Source organism: Eucalyptus grandis, chromosome 8 (genome assembly GCF_016545825.1).
Source record: "Eucalyptus grandis isolate ANBG69807.140 chromosome 8, ASM1654582v1, whole genome shotgun sequence".
NCBI classification, from domain to species: domain Eukaryota; kingdom Viridiplantae; phylum Streptophyta; class Magnoliopsida; order Myrtales; family Myrtaceae; genus Eucalyptus; species Eucalyptus grandis.
The window spans coordinates 17144149-17153079 of NC_052619.1; positions in this window are offsets into that span (position 1 = coordinate 17144149).

Sequence of the window (8931 nt, forward strand, 5' to 3'; positions counted from 1 at the left end):
AATGGATATCCCTACCGCCTTTAATTTTCTGCTGGGTCGTCCTTGGATTCATACTGCTGGAGCTGTACCATCAAGTTTGCATCAAGCTGTGAAGTTCATGATCAAGGGGAAACTGGTCACTGTCTATGGTGAAAAGGATCACTGAATTTACCGTATGACGGCTATCCCTTATATAGAGCCAGACTCTGAGTTCGAGTCAAGTTACCACTCATTTGAGTTGGTGTCCACCATACATGCATCTCGAGATTCACCACCACCCACTCCTGAAGTTTCAAATGCTGCCCTTATGGTGGGTAGGATGATGGTTGGGAATGGTTTTATTCCTGGTAGTGGCCTTGGAAGAAATGGTCAGGGGATTCGAAACCCCATCGAAGCCCCTCAGAGGTCTCATGCTATTGGATTAGGGTACTATGGAAGAGGTGGGGAAAGTTCTGGAGGACGAAGACAGGAAAGGCGGAACCCGCCACCTGACCAAAGGCGAGGAAGGCAAGACCCATTACCCTCGAACATTCGCGAGACTTTCCCTGGTCCTCCGATAATGATGCATGATGAAGCAAAAATAATGGACACCCTGGGGCAGCCAAGCGAAAAATTCGACTATCTGGTGAAGTATTCGACTCCTCCCAGTTTCTACATTGATCCCCGCGACATTGTCCTAGATGAATGGGGTGGCATGGATGATCCGATACTCCCGGAGACGAAAAACCCCGAAGATGCATTGGAAGGAATCACTAGTCTCTTCGATGACGTCTTCATAGGGACCATTGACGAAGGACCATCGGAGGAGATGGGCTCTAGCCCACAAGAGTAACTCATTTACTGCTTTCTCACATTCCCCTGCGCAAGAATTTTTTATTGCTTTCTAGGGCTTGTTTTTGATTTCTTCTTTTTTGCTTTCTTTTTAGGGCTTGAAAATCGCATTTCCATTCAATAAATGTAATTGATTGATGAATATCAATAAAATTACAAGTTTTATTTTGAGGGCATGATGAGGTACACTAAACCAGCCCGGTGATGATATCCAGCCGATAAAAGAAAAAGAAAATCCAAGGAGAATTCTGAGGCCTGGGCTTCATCATGCTTTCTCATGTCAAAATATTTATAAAAAAAATGTGTTTTTGCCAAAATTCTTTTTAAAAGAAATAATAAAAAAAACAAAAAATATATAGATTACTCCGTTTGTCTTTCTAATTTATTTACTTCATGTTTCAGCAGCAATCTTACGGCATACAAAGGTATGGAAATGGTCCAAACCAATGCAACAAATGTTGACATTGACAACCTCGAGAACTTGAGTGAAGATTCCATTGAGGTGTTGCGAAGCTGGGAACAACATGAAAAAGCCAAGGCTCTCACATCCAAACAGACCGTCACTATTAATTTAGGTGACACCGAAGAAATCAAGGAAGTTAAAATTGGGGCAAATCTCCCCAAAGACGAGGCCGAGCGCCTAAGTTGGCTACTAAAGGAATATCAGGATGTCTTTGCATGGACCTATGATAACATGCTTGGTTTAGACCCATCGATTGTCGAGCATTGCTTGCCTACTAATCTGGATGTGCCACCTAAGAAGTAGAGGCTGTGGAGAACTAAACCCGAGCTCTCGAAGAAGATAGAGGAAGAGGTGATGAAGCTTTTGAAGGTGGGATTCATTGAAGTCTCGCAATACCCTGAATGGGTGGCTAACATCGTGCCAGTAATGAAGAAGGATGGTTGACTTCGAGTTTGTGTCGACTATCGAGATTTGAACAAGGCCATCCCAAAAGATGATTTCCCATTGCCTCACATAGATGTCCTCATGGATAGTACTGTCGGATTTGAATTATTCTCGTTTATGGATGGGTTTTCGGGGTACAATCAGATAAGGATGAAGGAGGAAGACAAGGAGAAGATTGCATTTATCACATCGTGGGGGACCTTTCATTACAAAGTCATGCCCTTCGGACTCAAGAACGCTGGGGCGACTTACCAACGAGCCATGGTAGCACTATTCCATGATATGATGCATTAGGATATTGAAGTCTATGTTGATGATATGATTGCAAAGACTCGACCCGGAAGAAGCCATGTGGAAACCCTGAAGAAGTTGTTTGATCGACTTCGTGAATTCAAGCTTCGGCTAAATCCCACTAAATGCGTGTTCGGGGCAACATCCGGGAAATTACTCGGATTCATTGTAAGCGATAAGGGGATTGAGATCGACCCATCCAAGGCTAAGGCCATATGCGAGTTGCAACCTCCAGCAACGGTGAAAGAAGTTCAGAGCCTTTTGGGAAGACTGGATTACATAGCTCGGTTCATTTCCCAACTCTCTGAAACTGCCAAGCCATTCTTCAAGCTCCTAAAGAAGAATGCACGAATCAACTGGGATGATGAGTGCTAAGAAGCGTTTGATAAGTTGAAGCAGTACCTGATGAATCCACCAGTTCTCGTCCCGCCATCACCAGGGCATCCCTTGATTCTTTACCTCACCATTCATAGTGAATCGTTGGGCACAATGTTGGCTTAGGAAAGTCTTGTCGATAAAAAAGAACAAGCCATTTATTATCTAAGTAAGAGGTTCACTGTATTAGAGCTGAAGTATTCTAATGTTGAAAAGACTTGTGTCACATTGGTGTGGGTATTGCATAGATTGCGACAATACACGCTGCATTACCAGACGTTCCTTATGACTGAGAATGACCCCATCAAGTACTTACTTCATCGGCCAGCTCTGGTGGGAAAGTTAGCCAAACGACAAATTTTGATTTCTGAATTTGATGTGCAATTCATGCCACAAAAGTCGGTTAAGGGTCGAGCGATCACTGATCTATTAGCCGAAAATTCAGAAGTCTCTAATGATGATGGCAGTTTTCTAGATGACCGTGTCTTAAGTGTAAATGAAGACTCATGGAAGATGTTCTTTGATGGAGCTGTAAATTTGTTTGGTTCTGGTACTGGGGCAATTCTGATATCCCCAGATGGACAACACTATCTGGTAGCTGCAAAATTGACCCATGCACTAACAATGTGGCCAAGTATGAGGCTTACATCCTCGAACTTCAAGCTGCAATTGAGATGGGTGTGGCCAAGTTAATGGTATTCAGAGATTCAGCACTGATCATATTGCAGACTATAGGTGAGCAGAGGACCAAGGATGCCAAGTTGCTCCCGTACCACGAGTATTTAGAAGGTCTCGTGAAGGAATTCGAAGAAATTTTGTTTGAATACTTGCCAAGGTCTCACAATCAATTTGCTGATGCACTCGCGACTTTGCCATCTATGTTGCAAGTCACCGACGGGTTAGAAGTCGAGCCATTCAAAATAGAGGTTTTGCTGAAGCCGACTTACTGTATGATCATAATTGAAGAACCTGATGGAAAACCATGGTATTACGATATCGTGAACTACATTAAAAGGTAGGAATTTCCCGAAGGAAGCACTCCCGCTGATAAGAAGTACATCACGAAGATGGCCTAAGGCTTCAAATGGGCATCGATTCATCTTGGTGGCGATCGACTATTTCTCCAAATGGATCGAAGCTACATCCTTTGCAATCGTCACCGCCCGCAATGTTGTGAAGTTCATCAAATGTGACATAATTGCTCGCTATGGCGTTCCTAAAGCAATCGTCACCAACAATAGGACAAACTTGAACAATAAACTTGTTAATGAGTTGTTCGGCGAGTTCAGGATCAAGCATTTGAATTCGTCCCCTTACCGCCCTCAAATGAACGGGGTTGTTGAAGTGGTCAATAAGAAAATTAAGAAGATCTTGGTTAAGACAATCAAGAATTATCGAGATTGGCATGACAGGTTACCTTTTGCACTAATGGCATACCGAACATCCATTCGCACTTCTACTGGGACAACCCCTTTTGCTCTAGTGTACAGCATGGAAGCAGTTTTGCCCGTGGAGGTGGAGATTCCTTCTCTGAGAGTTTTATCCCAAGTGGACTTGTTTGAGGCTAAATGGATGTAGCAAAGACTTAAGTAGTTAAACTTGATAGATGAGAAAAGACTAAAGGCTCTTTGCCATGGCCAAACTTATCAGCAGAGAGTTGCTAGATCCTTCAACCAAAAGGTACGACCGAAACATTTTGAGATAAATGATCTTGTTCTGAGGAAGCTATTGCCGCTTTTTCCAGATCTTGGGGGCAAGTTCGCTCCAAATGACGACAGCCCGTATGTGGTGAAGAAGGTACTTCCTGGAGGTGCCCTGATCTTGGCAGAAATGGATGGTCATGAGTTTTCTACTCCAGTTAATGCTGATGCTATCAAGAAATATTATCCATGATAGAATTTGCCATGTCTTGTCTTGAACTACAAGTACTTTATGATGAATAAGATGCCTTAATGAGTTGAATTGTTCAGATTTGTCATAAATCTTGCATTTTTCTTCCTTGATGAATTGTGTGAGATAAATTGAATGTGTCAAAAGGGATACCTTGGAATGATGAAAGGCAAGCCTTATTCCATACACTATCCCATACACTAATCCTCAGTGAGTTGTGTGGAGAAATTCCATGCTCGCAAGGAAAAGGGTGATCTCGCAAATGGTACGTTAACCAAGGTGATGAGAGGCAATTTCTTCTTCTACCCAAAATAGTACAGGTATACCCATTGTTTAGCCCTTTGAGTCCACACACATGAAGAGCTTTCTAAATTATCCCTGTCAAGGATCATCCCATATTGGGACAAAATTTGAAATGAATGATAGGAATTTTTGAGTATTGCTTTCGCATCAATCTTCGAGTATTGCTTTTGCATTGTAACTCGTACGAAAGTTTGAAGTGCCTTAGGATGATGAAGAGCAGTTATTTCTCTATCCTATACACTTTTATCCATTGCATAGCCCACTTAAGCTTATGAATTCATTTCATATTAAACCCAGTTGGTGATCATCCCCCCACACTGGGGCAAGACAAAAAGTAGCATGAACTAGAATGCTAACAAAATGGACACTGCATTCAAGGAAAATAAGCGCAAAAAATGGGGTATGAAAAAGCAGTGTGCTTGGTAAAAGCAAGGCCAGTGCCCAAAGAAAAAAAAAAAGAGAAAAGAAAAATCAAACTCTTGATATAATGAGTCGTATCCCCAACAAGGCGGTACTAAAACTCAAATGTTGTTGCAATCAATGGAGATTCAATGAGGAAAAAATCTTTGATAGTGGAGAAGGAAAGTGGTGGAAATGTCAAGATGATCACCAACTTTGACCCCCTAAACAATTTTTGAGCTTAACGATCCTTTCATTTCTCAACCCATGAACTAAGCCTACATTACGTCCATTGCAAAGTCTCTTCAGATTAGGGCACTTGAATTAACGTAAGAGTTCATATGTTTGAAAGCATCGCTTGAAGAAGTGCGAGTAAGATCATTTCTGCTTCATTTCGTGTGTTTCTTGACTTGTAAATCTCAAGACAACTGTAAAATGTCATCTTTCAATAGCCTCAACTCAAAGAGTCCCCGTTGTTAAGCTATTGACCAAGCCAACAGTACGGTTCATGTTAAAGACCCCTCAGATTGGTAAGGTCGAACCACTTGCGAGATTGCTCAAACCCTTGTCTGGCATGACGATGGTGAGATAGAATGATTGTTAAGATCATGCATCAAAAGTCAGGATAAAACTGCCCCTTTTAAAGAGGATGAGTGAAAAGTCCTTTCAGACTGAAGGATCCCTCATTTGACACATCCATGACGCTCATGCGCTCAGATTAGAATCATCTTTCGAAATCATTCCTATTGGAATTAGGATGATGCATGGTTGATAGAAATCATTACGCATGCACCTTACTTGGATTAATGCATTTTTGTGATTACAAATGTATGTTGCCTCTCCCTCAATCATGTTTTGCGAAAAACATATCCTTAAGGAATAGAGATGTCACCAGGTAAGTATATCTCTATCCATACCTTAAATACTTGTTGTTGTACAAGTATTCCCCTTTTGAATACATTGACACTCAATTGAGTTGTCTGCAAAGATTTTTCTCCAAATTCAGTCTGATTCAGTCTGAATGGTACAACATTTATTGCTCTAATAGACGACTGTAGAATGGTGCGGGTCCTGGAAAAGCAATTTCCCCATTCAAGCGACCGTATAATGGTATGGGTCTTGAAAAATCAATTTTCTGTCAAGGCGACCGTAGAATGGTACGGGTCCTTGACAACATCTATTCCTTATTCATGTGACTATAGAATGGTACGGGTCCTGGAAAGCGAATCCCCATTTAGGTGACCGTAGAATGGTACGGATCCTAAACAACATTTATTTCCCCATTGAGGGGATCGTAGAATTGTACGGGTCCTAGGAAAGCAATCTCTTCATAAAGTCATGTTACTATTCTAGATGACCGTAGAATGGTACAGGTCATGGACATGTAACACCAACTACCTCAAACTACTCTATCCTCCTTGAAGGTAAGTTATTCCAGGTAGGTTTATTTATCATTTGCATTATCATTTCCATGCATCATAAAAATTACATTAAAAAATGGAATTCATTTTCCAACAAAAAATCATTCAATACATGTGCATGCTCAAAATTTAGGTCTCAATTTGTCTTTGAAGGCAACCTTTATGAGCTCACTTTCAAAGAGGGGCAGCTGTTGACACCTAAATTTTAGCAACTTATTTAATCATTGATCAAATTAAAAAATAGGGATCGACCGCGACCCCTAAGCAAAAATATAAGTTAATTGCATGGATATTAGGAGCATTCTAATAACAATGAGTCCATGTAAAGTTGCATTGCATGGATCTCGTGCAAAATTCGGAAGTGGACATTCAATATTGTGGACAAGGAGCCCACTCACGTATGAACTTTAAAAATTGGCTTAGGCACAAAAAAAAAAAAATCCAAAGGGCTGACCAATGTTTATGCTAAGGAAGATAATGAAGAAAAATGAAGTTTGGAGATACTAAATTCTCTGCACACATATCTATAGCAGTATATTTGGTTTGTCTTGAATAGATTTGAAGCAAAGAGGGCAATTGAATAATTCGGTAAAGTGCAGAGGTGTGGGAATCGTGAAATAAGATAATAACAAATTATGCTTCCCACAATTCAAGAAAAATTCGTGCCGATAGAATGTGAAGGAGAAGCATCGCGACGACAAAATATCGCCCACTCTTATTGGTATTTCCAATTCGGTAACGCAAGGAAAATATTGAGGGAAACACAGGATACGCATGCAAGAGGTAACGGAGGAAATGTGAATTTCAACGATTCTTTTTCTTATACAAATTTCCTCTTCTACAATACAAGGTAGGCAGTATAAAAGGGGAGGCCATAGAATTGAACGAAAAAAAAAAAAATTCTTTGGAGCAATACATAGAGAACACACGAGAGAGAGAGAGAGAGAGAGAGAGAGAGAGAGAGAGAGAGAGAGAGAGAGAGAGAGAGAGAGAGAGAGAGAGAGTTGAGGTTTTCTTCCTTGAGAGTGAGTCTTCGTAGCCGCGATTAGGGTCTACTAGCTTCACGATTCAGCGCTGCTAAGGACGCCACTGACTTTTGCTGGTGTCACCCTCCACTGATCCGAGTGGTGCTGAGTCTCATCCTTTTGGGCCGTTATCTCCAGCTGCATCTGTGACGCCGAAGCTTCTATCCCGACGTTGTTGGTGACTTCGTGTGGCATCCCAGAAATTCAAAGCCAAGCCTTAAGGTGTGTTAAAGTCTTTAATTAGGTGGTAGAATTTTCATGGCTTATGTTTTAGCCATTAGTCTTTTAATTTGATGATTTATGCTTATGATGGTGGAAATTTAAATTTAATAGATTAATGCTTGGCCATATGATTTAAATTTCAATAATTAAAATATACCAAGACTTTGGCCAAGATGAAAATTTGGAATTCAAGAATATTTATAAAAAAGAATTTCAAAAAAAAAGGGAAAAAGGGGTTGAATTTTTCGAAATGGGCCTTGGGCCCACTAGCCTAAAGCTTGGTGGGCCAAGCTAGTCGGCCCATTAGAGCCCAAGAGGGAGTTCGACCAGCCCAAGGGGAGTGGCCGGATGGCCCAACTCCAAAGCCCAAGCCCAATCAAGTTTAAAAAATAAAAATGACAAGTGGCAAGGGGCAAGAGCATGCATTGGGTGGTTTGTAGGCAATCTCATGATTGCTAATCATGAGAAGATGGGGATATAAAAAGGGAGAGTGGCCGGTTCTTTGCTCATTCGGCCGTGCGAGAGAGAGAGGTGTGCGAGAGAGAGAGTTCGAGAGAAAGGGAGGAAGAGCCGAGAGGAAGGAGTCGCCGTTCGTTTGCCGCCCGTTCGCCATGTCCCGCCGCCGTTCGTCGTCGTTTGTCCATCTTAGAGGCAAGTGGAGTCCGTAACTTCTCTTGCATGTTTGTTTTGGTGGTTGCATGTTCGATTTTAGGTGTGATTTGTTCGAAAAACCGAGGTAAGAGTTGGTTATTTTCAAGCCGTGTGACTGTTCTTGCTCGGTTTGTGGAAGTCAGTAGCTTGTTCGAGCTTGCATGTGTGTTTGGAGTTCGATTTTGGCTTCGGTGTCTTCATGAACGTTGTAACTAACATCTTGTACTATAACATACTGAAATTTCGTGAAAAATGATGGAGATTTGAGGGGTAAAAAGTTCTATCATACGGAGACCTTAGATCTGCGAAATCTTCACTAACCTCTTGTTGATTTCTTGATTGCATGTTGATTTCTGTTGGAGATCTCACTTCGTTGTCTGCATGAAAGTTGTAGGTAACGTCTTAAACTACAACATACTAAAATTTGAAGAGAAATTCACGAGTATAGCCTAGTGAATCGGCTAGATCTTGGAGATGATTGATTCTGGTGGTGTGTTCCGAGACACCCGAGACTTGATGGACTTAAATGGTGACCATAATTTGGTTATTTGACCTATATCTCTTCATGAAACTTGTAAAGGACACCTTGTTATATAACATACTAAAATTTTAGAGGAAACGAAAGAGAGTAGATAGG